Source organism: Mus musculus, chromosome 13, assembly GCF_000001635.26.
Source record: "Mus musculus strain C57BL/6J chromosome 13, GRCm38.p6 C57BL/6J".
Lineage (NCBI taxonomy): Eukaryota > Metazoa > Chordata > Mammalia > Rodentia > Muridae > Mus > Mus musculus.
The window spans coordinates 17007792-17030550 of record NC_000079.6 but is presented as its reverse complement, the minus strand read 5'-3'; the positions used below and the strand labels follow the sequence as shown (position 1 = coordinate 17030550).

The following is a 22759-nucleotide window of genomic DNA, read 5'->3' as shown; positions in this document are numbered from 1 at the left end:
AACAGAGTCCACAGTGTTTTGGACTTGTCCATTGTAGTCTTGTGGACTCATCAGTGGGTATGCACTTGAAGACAACGACTACTTCTTCCACCAAATAAAAGAAAAAAATCGTCAAATCGTCAAGCACAGAGGAGTAGGACCCCTGTTTTTCCTGTCTTGATCCATGTTCACCATTCACAGGCCCAGTGTAGATGGTAGCAGTTACTATGCAGTTAGGACTGTACTGTTTTTTTCATGCCCAGGACACAGTGTTTTGATGCCATTTTTCCCATGTTACATATCCTTACCACCCACTCTCCAGTGTTCTGCGAGTCTGAGAGGGAGTTGTATAAATGTCCTGTTTAAGGCTGACTACTCAATTGCTCCTTATGCTCTGTACCATGACCAGCTATGCAGCGTTACACTCACTCACATTCATTACAAAGAGAAGCTTTTCTGATTAAATTGGAGAGTAGCTTTTGTCTATGGGGTGTAAACATGGGGGAAGGGAGAAGGATTCCATGTCAATTTAATTAAACAGAGAAGGAAGTCTTTACTTGGGGCCTATCTTCTCCTCAACCAGGCCATAGTTTTTATTGGATTTACAATACCAAACAGGAATTTCTTCTTGTGGAGTGAGCCTTATTCCAAGCAGTGATCAGTTGGTTACTTCCTTAACAGTCATGCCACTATTGTACTAATAGATATATTTTACCAGTAGGTTGGTAGTATGAAGAATTTACAACTTGAAAGTATGATTAAACTTTTTCTCTATGTCCAAAATCATTAGAGTTTTACAAGCCTTTTAAACAAAGTATCCAAAGTCATAAAGGTTCCTTGGAGTAGCCTACACATTTCTGTTTTCTGAGAAAGAAAAAGCACTAAGGCAGAAGACTTTATGTTTCAGTTCTTAGTCACTTCAGTAATTAAGGATTGTCTTCAACACAGAGAAACCAAGGTCTGTTGACTGAGCAAGCAGCTCAATTTTGAAAGCACTGGAAACTAGCTTTGACTTTGTTGGATTTAGTACATGGAACTACCACTTGTTGATAATATATGATTGCTAGACACTCATCAGTTTTAGAATATACTATTTGTTAAAGGAACAACACCAACACCAATGAAGAAGCTCATAGGAATGGTATGCTTAAAAAGTAACCTATCTTCACTTAGCTACAAGTGATTTCTTTAAAGGACTGATGTATCTCCCCACTTTTCTAGCAAAATAAAGTATATTGCAGCTCATCATAGCAACCTCAGTGCCCAGCTCACACTGTGTATGACACATATGCTGACTTAATTTTTTAATTTGTTGTTGGGTGCTTCTCAAACCTCGCAGAGTATCAGGTAGCATGGGATGAGCACTACTCATCATCCCTGTAGAGAAAAGCAGAGTTTACTGTAGTATAAAACCTAGCTCGAAAGTAAACTCCTACTTGTCAGAAATGCTGCACATATAACATGAGAGAACATTGGTTTCTTTTCTTAAATTTATTAGAGCTACCAACTTTAGATTAGTCTTAGAGAAAACATTTCAACATTCAGCCTTTGAAGGAATCTCAGTAAAGCAGGGATTCTCTTCCCTGGGGTGGCAGCTCTCTAACCCAGAATGAGTGTCCTTGGCACACATATGCAGGGTTTACATTTCCCTAGAGCTGATTTAGAAAGCTGAATTCAGAAAATGCTGACAGAGTTGTCTTCACAAATCCTTTGTGTTAATGTTGGGTTCCAGCAGGTGGTGCTGTTGGGAGACAGTGGATGCTGTAGAAGAAAGTCTGTGGAAGGAAGCTGGGTTGTTTGGTAGTGTGCCCTAGAAGGGAACATTGGGAACTTGGCTCCTCCTCTTCCTTTCTGTTTCACCTCGCCACCACCGTGATGTTGGCAGATTTATTGCAACCACTTCCTCTGTGATGGTCTTCCTTGTCATAGGCTGAAAAGCAAACGGCTGGTAGATTATGGGTTGAATCCATTGCAATTTGTGAGCCAAAGTAAATTCGTATAAAATGTAATTCAGATATCAACTGCAATTAAATGACAAAACTCTATGAGTTTGTTTTATAATTAGAATGTCTATTTTCCCTCAGCAAGGGCCAATTTTAAGTGCAAAAGTCTACAATTGGAGGCTAGTTGGGGAAGTAGGGCATTGTTAGTTCTTTCCCACTTCCTTACCTGTTCACCACAACTTATCACCCTAGTTACTCACTAGGAGAGGAACATGAGCAGGCAGAGTAGACGGGAAGGGCAAGGAGAGCCCTACTTGGTGACACTAAGGGACTGGCTGAGGACTCTAGCTGCCTGTGGTGTTGCTGGCATTCGTCTCACTGTGCTTCCACAGATCGCTTGCAGTCTTGGTTCAGGCAACAGCTGTCCTTTACCTGGAACATTAGCATTTACTCAGACCTAAATGCTCTAAGTGTGCTAGCATACTATGCCATACAATGCCATATTTACCTCACTGTACCATATCTACCATACCGTACCTACTCCCTTTCATATCTACCCTACCCAACTGTACTATACCACACCTACCATACCATACTTATCTACTTATCATGACATACCATACTATGCCATGCCATATCAGACCAGACCAGACCAGACTTACCATCTTAGCCACTCTCCTTAAGTCTCAGTTATAAAGCTGGATGACAGAAACATTTTTCCCCACCTCCATGGCCAAGGGTACTATTCTGTATAAATGCCACCACATTCTGACTTCATACCCATGAAGTAGCTGTTAAGGATCTCAAATTTGATTTCCACCTCTGCCCTGGAAAAATTACAAAAGTTGTCTGAAAACACAGCCACTTCATGTTTAACTTCTGGCCCTTAAACTGAATTGAGACAAAAGTAATCCTACTTCAATGTCTTATAGCTCATGAAAGTCCTGCTCGTCACAAAGCATCTACCAATGTCCAATTTGAATATTCCTCTGGGAAGTGCCAGCTGTATATAAAATTGCTTCAGTTATTTTATTTGCTGGTTTCACCATCACTAACTATATCATTGTGCTTTTCTTCATACTCTCTTCCCTTTTGGAGAGAAGTCATTTGACCACATTATGAGACATCATGTGTGATGCATTTCCCATTTGCCATATAGAAAGCTAAAGTTATTAAGTGAGAAAGAACCAAAATACTGTGTCACTTTGCATGGTGACATTATTTAGGTAACTTTGATTATTGAAAACAAACCAAAAAATTTTAAAAAAAGGAACAACTATTCATCCTCTCCCAATGACTTATTCTTCCCAAATTCAAAAGATCTTTCAAGCTCTGCCCTTCACTGAGTTAAATGCCTTACACGCAGACAGCTATGCTCCTGCTACAGTTTCTGTTAATCTCCCAGTTTTGCCTGAAGCTATGAAGTCAACCCCACAGCACAGCTTCTTTCCAGCCCCTCCTCTCCAAATGAAAACCATGTGCTTGTGTGCGCTGGCTTTTCTTTCCTTTTAAAAGTTATTCTGCATTATTTAATATAACCATGTACTAATGCAGAGACCTTCAGTAACTGATTTCTCATTGGCTGCTATCAATTAAGCCACATTAATACAACCATTTAGTCTCAGAAGCAAATTCGTTTACGCACAAATGACTTGCTTAAAGCTGATTGTAACACCCTAGAGAAGCAAAAACTCTGAATGCTTGCAAGTAGAGCTGAATTGAAATAAATGAAAATAGTACATTGTACCTATTTGATGCCTGTGCAGCTTCCCTTCATCATTCTCTGCATTTTCTCATGCAGCCAATTGATAAGACTAAACTCCCAGTTTGTACTGTTCTTTCTAACCCTGGTTTAACTAAAGGTTGAAACATCTACTTCATACCGAAGTTGTGCCATATTCCAGAATTCCAGACACAAATCAGAAGTTAACACTGTGAGAATCTTGGACTATGGCTGCTCTCATGTATCAGTTACTGGGTGTCATTGAGAATAAAACATCACAAGGGTGTGGTTTCGGTTATAAAGATTGCATTTGGTGCGCTAGAAAGATGACTCAGTGGGCAAGGGTGCATGCTACTCTTTCAGAGGTTGTGAGTTTGTTTCCAAGCATCCATGTTGGGCAACTCACAACAGCTTGAAACCCCAGCTCTAGTTTGTAACTGATGTGACCTCTAAAGATGCTACACTCACTTTTACATACCCACAAACAGATCCTCAAACATACACATCAGTAAAAATTAGAATAAACCTTTTCTAAAAATTACACTTTTGGTCCTACTGAGGCACATAGTTTTAAAATTCATCATTTACTTTTAAAACCAACCAAACAGTGTGGATAAGCCATGCTTTACTCTCATGTGTTTTAGTTGTGCAAGAAAGGACAAGCAGTTTACAGATGTGGGTAGATTGGGATCCTTTTCCATTGGCCTAATTTGTACAATGACAGAATACCTACCAAAGCTTTATAGCCTTCCCAAAGCACCCTTTCCTATTTCCTACAGAACCTCTTCTTTCTTTCAGCATTCTGGTGTCCTTGCTGAAAGGATGTCCAGGCACTGGGCACTGAACTGAACTGGGGGGAATGGAGCTTAGCTGGGGGATGAGTGGGTTAGGCAGAACATGCTGAGTACAGAGAAAAGGTCTTCTCCGGGGATGGTTTTCAGAAGAAACAGCTCTGTTTATTGGGAGTGAATATCACCCATCAGCATATTCCATCAACAAACACTTTATTTTCTTTTTAAAAAATGCAATGCTTATTCCACAGCAAGAGTATACTCACTAAAAAAAAAAAAAAAAAAAAAAAAGAACTAAAATAACGTACTCATGTATATAAGACCTATCGACAGATTCCATATTTATTCCTATCTAAAGGCAATTTGGACATACATCCCAGGATATCTCTACCTACTACATCTCAAACTCAAAATCCAAGCCAGAAGCCAGAAGATCTTTTCCCTTTTTTGGGTCACACTGTCTGTCTCTCTGTCTCTGTCTCTGTCTCTGTCTCTGTCTCTATCTCTGTCTCTGTCTGTCTCTCTGTCTCTGTCTCTGTCTCTCTCTCTCTCTCTCTCTCACACACACACACACACACACACACACTGTCAGTGACTAGCCATCACATTCTGACAAGCACATAGGCTACAAAAAAAGATAAGCAGCCCAGAATTCACCTTGTACTTTCCTCTGTATTCAGAGGTCAAGTCCCCATTCTACCTCCTTGTGATATCTTCCAGCTGATTCCTTCTGTTTGTCCAGATGTGTCCTTGGACTACTTCACTCTCATCTTCCATCACATGCTAATTAGGCATTCCCAGTCACCATTCCTGTACTGTGCATTAGCCAACCAATCAGTCTCCTCTTGTGGTTTTCTGCTCTTTCCAACTTCCTCTTGTTTTTTCCAGTGTTTTTGCTCGTCCAGTGTCCAGTGTGCATCAATAGAAAAAATGCTGTATTCTATAGCACTTGGTATGACTTAGCCATACTCCTTACTTGATGGTGTTCTGAGCAAGATATTTTTATTCATCTACCTGTCATTAACATTGAACAGAGAATAGTTGTTTACTAAAGTAGTTTATTACATCATTGGTTGAATGCATTAACTGGATTTGGACATTGCATATGATAGACCTGTAGACTCAGTTGATGATCTTGACAGAGTACAGACCTGTTCTCCATTTTATCATATTTCATGAGCAGCCTTGTCTCAGTAAACTCAGTGGGATTTTATTGACAGGTGCAGCAGACAGCCTTTTTCACACCACATAGTCATTCCTTCTCTCAGAGTATAGGCCAGAAGAATGCCCATCAGCAAAGAATACTAGTTTCTGGGTTGCTGGATTCTCTGGTTGCAACTGAGCAATGATGACCCAGGGAACCCAAATAAATTATAAATTGGTAGTTAACCACTAAGTCTATAATCTCTTTGGACACACTAGACCATGGCTTTCAAACCTTACCTCACCCCAAATCTGCCTTTGTTGCCATGAGTTTAATCAGTGAATGGATATTTCATAAATCCTTGTTTAAGGCTGTGATCTGACAGAGGTAACTTTTATAGTAAACTAATCTTTATATTAGTATACAAGCACAAATCTTCTTAGAACAAATGATTAATCATTTGAAAAGTTTTTGAATATTAATTTTATTACATGTTTGAATGTAATGTAGAATAAAATATAGGTATTTTTCCACATCAAAAGAGAGGAATCACAAGCATGACGGCCAATGATGAAACTGTTTCTGAAAACTTGAAAGCTTCTATGTGTTTATCTAGCAACCAGTTATTTAATAGTATAATGAGTAAAGTTTAGATTTATTTAGACTTTAAAACACTGATGGCATTGTGCAATCCTATTTTATAAGTATCACTAAAAAGGAAAAATATACTACTAAGTTTTGCTATTGAGTCAATGATAAAATGTGACATGATTTTGAAGATGTTAAAATGTGAAGGAGAAACTTGCCTCTTAGAATTAAGAAAGCTTAGTAGCGAACCTAAAAAGCATTTGGTCAGAGAAGTGTCATCCACTCACCTCTAGTGGAAACAGAATTTGGTAGACTCTTTCTGGATGCAATTTAGCAGTCATGTACTCCAGCTTTAACATGCATCCTTTTGACCCCAAAATTTCACTTCTTGGAATTTATGATGAGGAAATAATCAACAATTTGTAGAAAGATTAAGCTACACATTTGTTCATTGCCATAATATTTATAAAACCAAAGCATTGGAGGTAATTTAAATGCACAGAAATCAGTGATTAGTTGAATAAATTATAGCATATCCATATCAGGACATCATCCACCAGATTTAAAGTGATCCTGCAGATGGGGAGCAACTGGAAACACTTCATGCTTGCATCCCCTAATTTTTCCTCAAATAATTATAGACATTGATATGGATATGAAAAAATAGTTGGAACTAAATTTACATTAAAGGTACTATAGAAAGCAGTATCATAGTGAGGATTTTATTTTATTTTTCTTTGTAGTTACTTAGCTATTTTGGGCTTGTAAAGAATTACAATTCATAATAGCACATAACAAAATAATATTTTCTATCTAAGACAATGTGTTCCTTTAATAAATTTGAACACTATCTGAAACAGTAAGGGGATAAATGAACAAAACACTTAAAAATTGGATATATTTTTGATCTTGGTTATTGTTATAAAATCCAATTTCATGTAAAAAAGAAAAGAGTCTTATGCATAAAAACTGGTTTCGGAATACTACCCTAGTTTCGTGGCAGATTTCATTTTGTGTCATGTACATAGTAATATTTTAATCCCTGCAACGAAGGCCATGTTAGCAAGCACTCAAGAGGAGATAGGCATGCAGTGCACTGACCTGCAACCAAGCCCATGCTACCAGGAACTCACTAGTGAACAGGCTTGCCGTGATCGCGAGTGTTACCTTTTAACATCTGTTTTTCATGTTGTGATATTTACTTGAGATTTGGTATTATGAAAAAATGAGGAAAGTATCTGTTACCATGGGTAACAGGACAATAATTGGAGGCTGATGGATTAGCACGCTTTGTCTCTATAATGTAATTCAAACAAAGTCATAACATTTTGGCTATAGCCTTCATCTGTCAAGCAGTCATACATACTTTTAAATTTTTTTTTAGTTGTACATTTTTTTGGTCTGATAAGTAAACTGCTAGCTTCCCTTCTTAGCTAATAATAGTCCAACAAAAAAGAAAAAAAAGCAGATTTTGACTTTCTATTTAAAATTGTCTGCAGTTGGGGACTTGGGTATGCGAGTGTACATCCATAAGTGATCCCAATGTCACTTCTTTTCAAGAAAATCATCTGAATATTTTGTTTTAGTGGATAAGTATGTATGTAGTATGCTTGTACATATGCTTGCATGCATGTACGTATAGGTATGTTTTCATGCCCTGTGTACATATTTGTTTAGATGCCAGAGGTTGATGCCACACAACTTTCTCAGTTGCTCTCTACATTTTTTGAGAATTTCATACCTGTGTTACCATAGTTAGTCATTCTCACCCATCTCTACCCTTCCAACCTCTCCTAAATCCGCCCAGCTCATCTTAAATCCAGAACCTCTTCTTTAGTAATTATTATTGTACGTATAAGCATATGTATGTATGTGTGTATGTATGTTCCTTAATATCATCCTATGGGTTCTTTATATGTTGCTCATTTAGATAATTGTTTAGGGATGACTATTTGGGACTATATGTCCTACCAAGGGCCTCTCCTTCACTGTCTTAGTAGTCATTACTTGCCTGAAGCTCTTCATCTAGGGACATGGTTTTTTAAAGCAACTATACAATTGAGATTTCATACATGTCATATTTAGAATACACTATCTGGTAGCAAACATCTTGGCCCTCTGGCTTTTACAATCTTTCCTCCCTCTTTTGTGCATTTTTCCTCATTTATTACATGTAGTATTTTGTTGTAGCTGTACAAACCAACTGGGGCTATGCATCCCACTGCCTGTTTCTCTCTGCATTATGACAAGTTGTAGATTTCTCGGATGGTCTTTGTCTGTTCCAAAGCAAACTTATTTGATGAGGGGCAAACTACTCTTACTTGTGAATTCAATGATTGTCATTTAAAGTGCAGTTAGGAATTATACTGTTTTGTGACAGTGGCAGTAGTGGCTACCCTGGAGAGTCACTGACCTCTACCAGCTACAGGTACTTGAGTAGGTTTAAGGAGCTAGCCATGAAATCCCTCTTATCGAGCATGCCTTCCTGTTTGATACCTGTTGATTATTCCCAGTGTAAAATCTGAAGCTCTGAATCTGCTAAAGGAAAGCATAGGCGTGATGAGGTGTAAATGTAGGAAAGGCATCCTGAATAGAACTCCATTTGCTCAGAAATAAGGTCAAAAATTGACAAATGGACCATCATAAAACTAAAAAAAGTCTGTAAAGCAAAGCAAAGGAAACAATTAGTCCAATGAAGGGGAAATCCCACAGGGTAAGAGATATCTTTTCCAGCTATGTATCTGATAGAGGATTAATATCTAGAATATATAAAGAACTCAATAAGGAAAGCTTCAAGAACTCAAAGACCCAATTAAACATTGGATTGCAGATCTGAACATAGTTCTTAAAAGAAGAAATAAAACTGGCTAATAAATATCTTTAAAAGATTTTAACAATTATAGAAGGCATAACTCAGACTACTTTGAGATTTTATATTGTCCCAGTCAGAATGGCTAAGGTGAAGAAATTGACTAACAACAAAATCCTGGCCAGAATGTAAGGGAAGGAGAACCCTTATTCACTATTAATAAAATTCCAAATTGGTGTCACCACTATGGACAATAGTATGGGAAATTCTCAAAAAAAAAAAAAAAGTTAAAAGTAGTTCTTCCACATGACCTAGCTATATGCCTTCTTAGTGTATGCTCCCTTTATATCCTTCAGAGCATCAGCTGTGCAACCCTTCCTCACTCATAGGCCTTTGGCAGACTTCTTTCTGGGATAGTGTAGCTTTGCCTCATTTCCTTCTTCTGCTACTCTATAGCCTGGCCCATTTCCATTCTCTTCCAGATTTTCTGTTGTATCTCTAGTTTATTATCACAGTAGGTCTCCATTTCCTAGGCCTCACTCTCTATAGTTTCATATATTCATTGTCAACCCCAATCTTAAAATATTGAATTGAAATTTTTAGAAATAAACAATTCATAAGCTTGATAATATGTGCTAATTTTGTGAACATTATATGAAGTCTCATGCCATTTTTCTCCATCCTATCTTGGGTGTGAATTAGCCTTTTGTCTAGTATTTCCATGCTATACCCACTACCTGCCTGTCAGTCACTTACTAGAAACAGTCATTGCATATATAGCAGATAATAGGGTTCTAATTCTCCTTATGTTCTTGCTGTCAGTGGCTTCCCAAGCTAAGCTTCTCTACTCTTTGCTGTGAGTGCCCCTAAGGACTTTTAGTTTGGTTGGTTGACAATTCACCCCCCTGGGTACATTGATGGGGGTTCTCAAAATGTATGGACTCTGCAAGTCACAAACTGAAGAAGACCCAAACTGAAAACAATTTTTTAGTCAAGGAACTGTTAAAGCTCACAACAGAAAACTCAAAAGCAGAATGAAGTCAAGAAGTGTGTTAAAATAGAGAGTGTATTGAGCTAAAGATAAAATCCCAAGCAAGAGTAGATATGAGACTGTAAAGGAGAATGAAAGGAAAAGACATACAAGACTAGAACAAGCCCATGGCAAGCTTACAGGAATCGTTCTGATGATTCTTATTACCATGCACAGCAGTCCTGTGTGGCAGTCTCAGCCTTTGGTTCTAGATCCCATACATACATATATGACCTTAGGTAAGTCACTTAATCTATTGATATTTTAGTGATAAGTGATCTTGTTAAATCATGGTCTATAGACTCACATGTTCTTCAGTTGAAATCATAGGTTATCTTTGTCACTTATCAAAGTGGCCACAAATACTCAGGGTGACATAGTGAAGTTTTATAAAACTACAACATAAAAGTGTACCCATCTTCTTGGATGGGTACACATTTTTTTTTGTAATGGGGCAAAGTTAGCATCATATTTATAATCCACAGAAATCAGAAATAGGCTGTGGATCACATGCAGAATGTGAGTACGGTTCTACAACGAAACATGAGAATACAAAGAAGCTTCATCTATGGCATGGGTCTTTGGAATTTCTCACCAAATCTCTGAGGAAGAACATTTATTCCATCACTCTTATCTACCACTTGGGGTCTTTCAAGTGAACCTCTGAGGCACTGACTGCTGTATTATTCAGGTTCATTCCAGCAAAGTAATATACTCCCAAGGTAACAGGATAATAGATAAATCTAACTAATAACAGTATTGTTATAAATGAGAAAATGATAACTTTAATAAGAAAATGATACTTACCTGTTGCTCTTTGAATACATATTTTGTAAGAAAATGCAAAAATCCTATGTTGTGGAGAACTAAACCACCAGTTTTGGCTAACATGAAACAAGCTTTTGTAGCAAGAGGTGAATAAGCCTGAAAGGCTAGGAGCTTGATTTTCCCCTTGTCTTACTTAGTCCCACCTTTATCTTCATGAATATTATCACCCACATGCAGAGCTACGGTTAATGTTTTCTGATACACAGACAATAAGGAAACAGCCCAATGCCCAGGACCCTCTGTACCCAGGTTTTGGTACTAGGGTGCAGTAGCAGTTTTCATTCTGAAAATGTGTTGACAGACAACTCAGAACCTGGACATCCACTTTCTCAGATGTCGCTTAAATGAAAACCCTGAATTAAAAGAGGAGGACGTCCACAAAATGTGAAGGGAAAGCCAGATTTGTACAAAGTAGAGGCCTGTTAATACTTTTTTACCAAATGAAGAACACTCATTCAAGTTAGTGGGTTCCTTTCCTTTCTTTCTCTTTTCTTTTATCTCTGGAGAGGTCTTAGAGACATATATCTGTGCCCTTGGGGTAATTTGTTGTTTGCAACAGTGGAGGCAAATCAGAGTGCCCTCAGAGCCTCTCCTTGTGAGGCATCATGGTGAATGCTGCAATGCAAGGAATTTTATTGAGGACTGCAATTTAATAAATGTTGAACTATCTCTAGGTCAGATCTAGTGCATCTCAGTCACTACCATCTGTCACCAAGCTGCAGCCAACTGGCAGCTGGTTGGTGGCCATTATGAAATTCATTAGTAATTTTAGTTCACTTCTTAACTAATGAACATTCCATAACTGACCATTTTCTTAAGTGCTTCATTCTGTTCCTGTAACCTGGACACTCTTTCTCTCTGAGCAGCATGGCTTCTAGCTTTCACTTGCTACAGTACTGGTAAAGTATCTTTGAACTCCATTTGTGCACATGCATGCAATCTGGAAAGGAACTGGGGGATAAGTTTTATCTATAGTTTGAAGTTGAAAATATGGTTCCCAATCATATTTGTAGAGTTGGGAGTATTTCAAGAATACCCTTTCATGAAAATTTTAGTATTGTATACATATATTCTGGTCTCTGATGAAAGAATTTCTGCAGAAGGCTCTGACTGGAGGAGAAGGGAACCTTCTTCATTTACATGTGAGGAAATCTAGCTTGGATTCTTTCATTGGCCTTAAGTTTTGGGTTTTTTGTTTGTTTGTTTGGTTGGTTGGTTGGTTTCTGTTGTTTGGGTTTTTTTTTTCTTTTCTTTTTTCTTTTCTTTTCTTTTCTTTTCTTTTCTTTTCTTTTTTGTGTATTGAATAATTCCACCCATCACACCTTGACTAAGGAGAGAACTTCCCTTTTATGGGTGTTGGTAAACATGTGTTTTGCTACCAGTAAATTCCTCTAAATAATTATGGTAAATAATGACAATGTGGAGAAAACATTGAACATATCAAAGAGTGACAGCCAGAAAAACAAGGCAAGATACTCAGCACTTCACCCTAGAGGGCTCAGTTCCTCCTTATACTGCAGAAGGGCATCACGGGAAGGTCATATTTTCGTTCTATGTTTACATTGTAAATCCACATAATTGAGTGTGGGGAGGACAGAAGGAGGAAGAACTGGAGGAGAGAATGTGACTCGGTGAGGGAGCATCTCTGGAATGAGCTGGAAACCCAGAACAATGGAAACACAATGGTGATTTGGTTGGAAGTCAAAGTGCAAAGGGAATCAAAAGCAGCAGAATCTCTCTAGCCTTTCCGAGGCTTCCTGGGATGACGTCAGAAGCAAGTCACAGACTCCTGTGGGCTCCTGCTCTCTATCTCTCACTTGGGAAGCATGTCAAAGAAGAACAGTGAACATTTGGAAGCTGTCTGCTTTGAGATGAACAGTATGAACTGTCATGGTCCTGTTCACTTCTTTAGTCTTCTTCCTGCACAATCTATCATGCTAATGGAGGTATAGGAAAGGCATCAATATGCCCAGAAGCTGCTGGACTCCGGTTCTCAACAATTCACACGTAGAATGCACCTTTGGCTATATCTATTTAGATAATAGTTAATAAGTAATCTCAGCTTATATTGAAGATGATCATTTTAGCAAAAAAACTAGTATCCCGAGTCCCTTGTGTTTTAGGGTAGTCTGAAATGAAAAGGACGAAATGGAATAAGTAAAAATTTGTTCACAAAATTTAAATGCACTATAAATCTTGTTCATGGGTAGTTTTTGAAGTGGCATGTTGAGTCTTAGAAACTGTGCTGTTGAGAATTTAGGTTTTTGTATATGTGTGTCAGTAAATCAGCGATCTTATAAGCGTGTACTAGGGAAATGTATTGGTGAATGCATTTCAGGAACATGAATATTGCATGTAATGAATTGTTCATATGCAAAAGATATTTTCTCTTAATTTGAAGAGAAAATGAGCAGGAAATGAGTGAAACAGGAAGTGCTTTGTAACAGATACAGGTCAGTCCTGAAACCAATCTTTTAATTTCACATTCTAAATTTGTTTAACAAAGGCAGTTGAGATATTTTATATCAAGCAAATAAAGATTTTATATTCTCATGCTTACATAAATCATGGCAGATCTTCTCAGCACCCATGTTTCTCTGTTCCAAATGGTTCATCAAAACCTGGAGCCACAAGCTTCTGTCACATGGTGGGTGTCCCATATAGTTTATCAGAACTTTGTATTTACCCTCAAAGAGCTTAACATCAACAAGGCCTGTCCTACAAGCGACACTACTATTAAATTATGAGGCTGCCACTTTTTGACAGTCCTCTCTCTAGGAAGTCAAGCCAGGATTTCTCCTAGAGCTGACAGGCCCACATGTGTCACAGCAGGGAAAAAGCAAAGGAGACCTCATCCTATCTCCTTAAAACCTCTGACTGCTGGAATGGCTGGGCATCTTCCCATCCCTGCTGTCAGTGACTGTGAGTTATGGTCAGGCTTCCAGTAGCTTCATGAGATCCTTGCTCCACTGCCATGGTCACTGGATTTCTCTGTTTTACAATAATATCCCAACACCATCCAACAGAGAGCACAGAGTGACAAAGCCAGTCATCAATGGCAACCACTCTCAAGGGTTCAAAAGAAGCCAAATGCACTCTAGAGTCCAGAGGCAAATAGGAAGGCAAAGCCTGAGGTTCAAGCATCACAAAGAGACTTATCAAGGCTCAGACTCTTTCAAGAATCCAAAAACAATCTCCAAACTCATTTATCTGCTTCATGTATAGAAATAAAAAACAGCTGATGCCTGAAATGGAAAGAGAAGCCATAAATGAGTGCAGTGGCTGCTGGGAATGTCCATCTTTTGTTCTTCACAAGGAGTCAGTCGATGCAACTAATAGATACTCCCAAATGTGTCTTTAACCCTTCATGCCCACCATTTTTCTTGGACTTTTGACTCACCACATGCGCCCTAAGTCATATCTGGCCACCTCTCCCCAAATAAGCCAATTCAAAGAGCCAACTTAAAAATGGAAAGCAGGAAAAGAAGATGTGTTCAATGTACTCACTCTGGAAAGAAGACAAAGAGATCCAGTGACACCCCCATGTCCATTCCTGAACGGAAATCAACACTGAAACAGTGGGCCAAGGGTAAGTACACCTAAGTAGTCCTGGTCAAGGTGTCACCCTGTCCACCATTGATCCATCATTGTCTACTCTTCAGTCTGAACCTGCAAGGTGGTCTGACCTGCTGGTAGACCTGTGTGAAATCTCTTTTCTGGAGCTAAGTTCCCCTGATGAATGGTGCCTCTTCTTTCCCATAACATGCCATTTCTAGGGAAATTCTCATTTCTTTGGGGGGGGGGGTTCCATGTTTTAATACTCCAATAGTTAGGTTGTAAGTCCTAAGTGTCTCTTAGTGTATCTTCATTTCTGCTCGCCTGGTTATAGTCACATAATATGTTCCTACGTATTTAAGATCAATATTAAGGTGATTCTTCCCTCAAAAGAATTATCCTGTTAATTTTTCTCTTTTTCTATCAACTTCTTTTTAAATTTCTTTTTCAGGTATTCTTTCCATCTCCATATTATAATTTTTTTTAACTTAAGCTGTATTATTCACTCTGAAGGGCTCATTTATAAATCACATACATCATAACAACATCAGTATTCTCAAGAAATATTTGCCACATGGAGGTGACTGTTCCAAAAAACAAGGTGTCAGTGACTTGCTTCTGAGCTCAGCTAGCATGAGGTACAAATCTAAAAAATAGTAGACAGAGTTTTCTATGAAAACTATTTATCAAACTGTTGAAAAATCTAGTTTGCTAAGATGACTGTGAAGAGTCATGGCCTGTGAAGTACTCTGTAGAAACCGAGTGTCACAAGTACTTCATAAGCAAAGCCACAGATAACCCCTGAGCCAGCTAGCAAGAGCTCTAGTACGAGCAGCACAGAGAACTGGGCTGTAATCCTGGCCTCAGCATGCCTGTGACTTCTGAAGTGGGCTCAACTCTGAGTTGAGCAATTGAGGCAGCTCTCAAAGGAGGGGGTGACTGCAGGAGTGAGTAGATCAGTGCACTCCCATAGCTGTCACCTCCCTGCTCAGCAGGTACAGGGATTGATGCCTTTCTCCTTTTGCTTCTATTTGTACTAAAGGGAGCAGCATCCACAGTTCTCTGGACTGATCACTGGACACATAACTGCGTTTTTGAAAGCTGTCTCCTTGAAGTCCCTGTTAACTGAAATAGAATGCGTACACACACACACACACACACACACACACACACACACACACACCATGGTCTGATACAAATTTCTACAATGGGCTTTCAATCTTATTCTGACTTTCAGTTCAATTACAAAAACATACACATTTCCAGTTTGGTTTTAAAACTAACTTCTGGTGAAATTAATAAATTATTACTTTATATAACAGTCTAGAGTTGCTTGTGCCATGAATAATAGAAGATGAGGCTGTAGATGAGGACACAGCTCCATGATTGGGCACTTGTTATTTGCAACTTCAGGACATAGGATCTCATTTGCCTCTGTCCTTAGTGTTTTAACACCTAATGGACATTTGGAAACTGTTGGCTAAATGAACAAATAGATTAATTATGCATTTCTTGTCTGCTTCCCCCAAAAGTTTTAAAGCAATTTATAATAAACATATGTGAAACAGAACATTTAAACTGAGGAAAGAAAAAATTAAGACCAGAGACTATATGAGGAAAATGAAAATGTATTTATACAAAGGCCAGGCTGGGCTGAGATCACTCAAGCACTAGTTGTAACTATATGACAAAACAAGCCTTTGAAGTATCTCAGTGATGTCTTCATATGGGCTGGAGTGCTGGCAAATGGAAGGACATTATTCTTGGTCATTCTCTCTCTTGTTAAGACATTTGGAGCTGAAGACAATGGCTTAGGATTACAGTCCAAATGCAGGATATGACTATTGACCTCTCATCTGAAGTCTGTGTTGCAATTTAAAGAGGTTAAATTAATAATATAAATTTGTTTTAAGAGTGTTCATAATATTGTATGTGTTTATCTCACAGATAAAACCTTGGCTTTTATTGGAATCAAAGTCATTTAAATAACTGTGTTATTTCCAGCTTCTGGCTATTATAAATAAGGCTGCCATGAACATAGTCGGACATGCATCCTTGTTATATATTATCATATATGGTATGATATATTATATATGATATATAATGTACATTATATATGTATATATATATGAATGACAGATATGATTTATATGATATATATGAGTGTCTTTTGGGTATATACCCAGGAGTGGTATAGTTGGGTCTTCAGGAAGAGCTATTTACAATTTTTTAACTACCAGATTGTTTTCCAAAGTGGTTATACCAGCTTGCAAATGCAACAGCAATGGAGCAATGAAGGAGCCTTTCTCTTTCTCCACATCCTTGCCAGCATCTGCTGTTGCCTGAGGGTTTTTTTGTTTTTGTTTTTTAAATCTTAGCCATTATAATCTGAGGGTGGAATCTCAGGGTCATTTTATTCTGCATTTCCCTGATTAGTAATGATGTTGAATATTTCTTTAAGGTGCTTCTTGGCCATTCATGATTCCTCAGTTGAGAATTCTTTGTTTAGCTCTGTACCCCATTTTTAATAAAATTATTTGGTTTTCTGGAGTCTAACTTCTTGAGTTCTTTATATATTTTGGATATTAGCTCTCTATCAGATGCAGAGTTGGTAAAGATCTGTAGGTTCCCAATCTGTAGGTTGCCATTTTGCCCTGCTGACAGTGTCCTTTGCCTTTCAGAAGCTTTTCAATTTTATGAGGTCCCATTTGTCACTTGTTGATCTTAGAGCCTGAGCCATTGGTGTTCTGTTCAAGAAATTTTCTCCTGTTCTGATGTGTTTGAGGCTCAAAAAATTTTTTTAAACAAAAGAAAAAGATAGAAACTGATAGGTCATTAAAATGCATTTGTATTTAAAGTTAGAAAATATAAGGAGTGAAATCCTTTTAAAATGCTATCTAGTCTGCTGCCATGTAAGTGAACTTTGGCTGTACTTGCCAATAACTCACTATCATAGGCAAGTAAAATCCATGACATGCTTATAGTATCTGATGGCAATGTTAAATTTAACAGTGGAGTTCTTTCCTTGTCTGTGCCCCACTTCTATGAACAGTGCATCCTGAGCATGCTCGTTCTTCCTAGGAGTTAAGCAGCTGGTCTTCTATTCATGCAACTTTGTTAGAGAAACCCTCACTGCTTAGAGTGTGCTAGCAGTATCAGGACCACCTGGAATCTCCTTAGAAATGGAAACTCCTAGCATTGTCTTGTGGGGTAGAAGTCTCTTAATTTTGAATAAATTAATAGAAAATATGGGGCCTTCCCTTTTGCCTACTTGTAAATATGTATTGCCTGAAACTATCCTTTTTGAATCCTGGCACCCAAATGCTACCCTGTACTTTCCCTTCCTGTGGGGCTATCCTAGAACTGTATTCATTTTTTAACCTTCTGGCTTCTGGCCTTCTCATCTCTCCTTTTAAATAGCACTAAACACTCATGTTGATGCTCCGCATACTGCAGCTAGGAGCATCAAGTGGTTTTATGCTCTTCCTTCCTTTCTTAAGAGCTTTACCAAGAACCCCCAAGAGCTCCTTTCTTTCCTTCTCTGTCAAATGAATCCATAAGAACTTTCAGTCATTAGCTCATACACCTACCACCTACTAGAGATATTCTCTTCAAACCTTGTAATTAACACTGTGAGCCACCTTCAAATCATGCTCCGCAGCAAACTAGCTGTCATTCTGTATTTCCAAGAATTGCTGTGACACTGATGAATGTATCAGAATCTGTTCATGGAGATACCAAAATCCCCCTATTCTTCCTGTCTCTTATAGCTTTCATTGGTGAAGATGCCTTAAAACAAAACAAAACAAAACCAGGTAACACAAAATGCTATCGAGATTCATGGAAACAGACAGCAATCTGTTGACAAAATAGAGAATTTTGTGATCAAGAAGGCAGCTAGAAGAAGATAGAATAGAGTTGAGGTTGAGAGATTTGGCACCAATCATTTAAAATTGTTGGGTGACTTGGGCAAATTAACGTTTCTTGGCTTCAGTTTCCCTTTTGGTAAGTTAGTACCCATAAAAAAGATGAAAAATAAATATCATATTGGATGCATACTATATCATAAAAGCATACTAAATATTGGAAGACATTAACTAATCTGTAATAATATGCATACCATGAGGAATTAATACTTTCTTACCTGTCTATAAAGATAACTTATGTCCTGTATCACTCAGTGGGGCCTGTGAAATTTGGAGTAAGCTAAATGGAATCTGCAGCACCACAGTGGACTTGACAGGTTCATTTCTTAAGGGTATTATCAACCCTGGTCTGACAACTCCTGAGAGGATGGCATAACTGACCTCTCAGGCATTGTTTGGAAGAGACTCATCACTGGAAGCAGAAGTTCCATTGCCAAGGAAAAGGAAGTGCCAGAAGGACAGTCTCTAGGAAAGTAAAGCGGGAAACATAAACAAGATGTGAATGTGCGATGGCAGGAGAAAGAGGTTTGTAAGTGGAGCTAGTGACAAAGCACTGTGAGAGACTGAAAAGCCTGTATTGTGTATGTATGCTGGTTGGAGAGGCAGCTGAAGGCCCCTATAATGTCAAATGGTGAATACTCTATTAGTATAAACAGAATCCTGCAATTTTTAGTATTTCCTTTGTTAAATATTCATTCATTAAGTCAGTAACTTTTTCTCAATAGAAGGATTTATTGGCTTAAGGGATTTTTTTGGCCTCACATGGTATACACTCCCAAGCTATATACAAAAGTGTTGTGTGATTTCCCAGCCTATGAACGAGAACATGGAAAGATTTTTGAGAATCCAAGGTAGTGTTTACACCACGAGCCAAAGTTTTCCAGATATAATAGGGAAAGATACACATATAAACTCATAGTGATGTGATAACATATATAAGACCTGCTCAAGCTCTAGGCCAACAAAGTCTAAATAGAGGTGCAAAGATGGATATGCAATCCCACTGATTTGATACCTGCTGAGAGAGGAGAACCAGTTTTCTTTAATGATGTGACCCCCGGTAGTTTGACCATATACTGTCAAAAATAGCTGGGTAACACAAATTAAGCTCAATGGAGAAAGAATAAGAAAAGAAGAAAAGAGAAGAGAAGAAAGGAACAGAGAAGAGAAAAAGAAAATACAAGAAAGTAACCACAAAATTGGGAGAATGTGATGGGAAGGTGCTAACTGTAGGAGTTGGGGGAAGGGATGAATATTTTTTTTAAAAATTTAAGTAATAACATGTTTTGTTTAAAGTCTATTATTGTTGTCCATTGGAAATTATTCCTTTGTTTATAAAATGACATAAATTCATTTTTATATGTCTAAAACATGGTTGTCAGTTTTCTACTCTCATTTTATATGCTATAGAATTTTTAAAATATCTGCCAAGAATCTGTTTGTCTGCAGAGATGAAACCACTCCCATAAGACCATTTCAAATGGAATCTACTTTTACCTAGGTGAGTCCCAAAGCCAGGCCTTTTCCAATATATGGCCTTATTTTTCAACAAGTAAAGTCGTTCTCACTCAAATCTTTGCTTTCTTTTTTATGACTAATATATCTGCTAGCATATACTGTTTAATGTAGATACATTTTTCTTCCAACTTGGCACCCAGTTAACTTTGATACTAATTGTTTTTTTCAAGAATAAAGAGCAGTAATAAACTTCTTCAGAGAATTCACCTTTTTTTTCTAATTCTGAATACATATGTCATAAAAGTGGACTATTTTGTTATTAAAACAGAAAGAGAATTTTTCCTAATCTAGAAGTGTTGCATGTCTAAATAACTATGCAAAAAAATAATTCCTTTAGTTTTCTTCCTTAATATTAAGATTGTTTCTTACATAATTTTGTGTCCAACATTTTGATTAGTAGCTTTCATCCTGTTGTTAAACAACTCAGCAAACATAATTTAAAAATCTTAATTGTTCACCTGAACTTTTTTTTCTACACCATATCCAACCTCTAGGCCCAGCCTGATGCAAGTATCCTGTGCTCTGATGAATCCTGGAAAGTCTTTTTTGCCTTAACCTACTCCACTTGAACCTTACCCAAACATTGGAACTAGTCTAGGTCTCACAACCAAGACACTATCCCTGACTGGCATACACAACCTGCATAATGCCAAACCTCCAGGTTTAGGCTAGGTTAACATAGCCTTTTGTGTCCACACCAAACACACAACTGGCAAAAGAAGTCCACATGTCCCAGGTCTAATCACAAAAAATCAAGGAATAAGAAAGGCCAAAAAATATACTTGTCAACCCAAACTGTCAGTCCTATAGTTATCTTCTCCAGTGAGAATTACTTGGATGTAGGACACGGAACATAAGAGCAGTAATAAACTTCTTCAGAGAATTCAGTGAGTTTAAAGATGGCAAACACCTCAATGAACTTAACAAGAATGAATGTGAGGCACAGAAATGCCTGACTGATGCCCAAGAATACACAAGTATTAGGCTGAATGAAATGATGAATACAACCAATCTATGATTTGGAAATCAAATTTAAAAGAGAAATACAGAAGAGATTTCAAATTGAAATAAAAGATACTCAAGGGAAAAGCTGCCATGTAGAACAAATCAAGTAGATGATAGAATTTCAGGACCCCAAAACAGACCAGAGAAATTAAATCACACAAGCAAAGAATATGAAATTTTAAAAGATGAAACAAATGTACAGCAACTGCACAACCATGAAAAGAATTTGAATTATTCTTTTAAATAAGGGAGAGAAATCCAGATTAATAGCATAAATCAGCTCATATGTAAAATTCTACAAGAAAATGTCTCAATTCTAAGGAAAGGCAAATCTGTACAAATGCAAGAAGTGCACAGAACATCAAATAGATAAGGCCAGAAAGCAAACTCCTCATAGTTAAAACACTAAATAGATAGAACAAAGACCACTGAAGTCAGCAAAGAAACACGATATGTGACATGAACGAAAGCCCATGTCAGAGTGGCAGGTGATTTTTCAATGGCACTCTGAAAGCCAGAAGAGGCAAGTGTTGTACTTCAGTTCAGATTGTAAAAAACCACGGCTACTAACCTAACTGCTATGCCCAACAAAAATACCACAGTGGAACGATAAGGAAATGAAAAGAATTCAGGTTTATCAGCTGCTGATGAAGTCTACCAGAAGCCAATCAGCAAACATAGCAGAGTATCACTAATTACGTTCAGGGTTGGCTCTCTCTCCCATGGCATGAGTCTCAAGTTAGGCCAGTCATTGGTTGGCCATTCCTTCAATCTCTGCTCTATCTTTATCCCTGTGCATCGTGTAGTCAGGACAAGTTTTGGGTCAAAGGTTTTGTGGGTGAGGTGATGTCCCTCTCTCTCCATCGGAAGTTTTGCCTTGTTCAGGCTCCACTTCTAGGAGTCTCAACGAGAGTCATCTCCTCGGACTCTCCGGAACTTCCCCATCCAAGAAACGAAGCCCATCACTGATTTCTGTTCTTTCCCAGCGCTCTTCTCCATCCCACATCTAATCCTTACTGCTATTGTTCCCCTTCCCACTCTTTCTCCCACCTAGTTCCCTCCATCTGTCCATTTTGTATGTCTATTTTATTTCCCCTTCTGAGTCAGAGTTACACATTCTCCCTTGGACCCTCCTTAGCTTAGTTAGGTCTGTGGATGTAGCATGGTTATTCTATACTTTAATGGCTAATTTCGATTTATGAGTACATACTGTGTGTATTTTTCTGGGTCTGTGTTATCTCACTTAGGATGATATTTTCTAGTTCTGTTCATCTGCCTACAAATTTCATAATGTCCTTGGTTTTTTTTTTGTTTGTTTGTTTGTTTTGTTTTTTGTTTTTTTGAGACAGGGTTTCTCTGTGTAGCCCTGGCTGTCCTGGAACTCACTTTGTAGACCAGGCTGGCCTAGAACTCAGAAATCTGCCTGCCACAGCCACCCGAATGCTGGGATTAAAGGCATGCACCACCATGCCCAGCCAATGTCCTTGTTTTTAATAACTGGGTATAAATGTACTATATCTTTAATCCATTTTTCAGTTGAGGTATATCTAGGTTGTTTACACTTTTAGCTATTACAAATAAAGCTGCTATGAGCATAGTTGAGCAAGTAGAAACCCACAGTCAAACAATAGGCAGAGCTCAAGGAGTTTCATGGAAGAGTTGCAGGAATGATTGACGGAGCTGGAGGGGTCAAGGACACCATTAGAGACCTACAGAGTAAACCCATGCCTATCAATAATATCTAAATATGAATGAACTCAACTTTTTAAACAAAAGATACAGTGTAGCTGAATGTATTAAAAAGCAAAATTTAAAAATTCAACTTACACTTAAAGACACATATCACTTTAAATTAAAAGGATAAAAGAAAGTATTCTAGGCAGATGGGATCAGGAAGCAAGAAAGCAATAGTATTTTAAA

At 38.0% G+C, this 22759-nt stretch overlaps 1 protein-coding gene across 2 annotated transcripts in view; it reads left to right on the top strand.

Annotated features, from left to right (window-relative positions):
* Sugct (succinyl-CoA glutarate-CoA transferase) overlaps positions 1–22759 on the top strand; it is an 837324-nt gene that overhangs the window by 664245 nt on the left and 150320 nt on the right. The window lies entirely within an intron of this gene.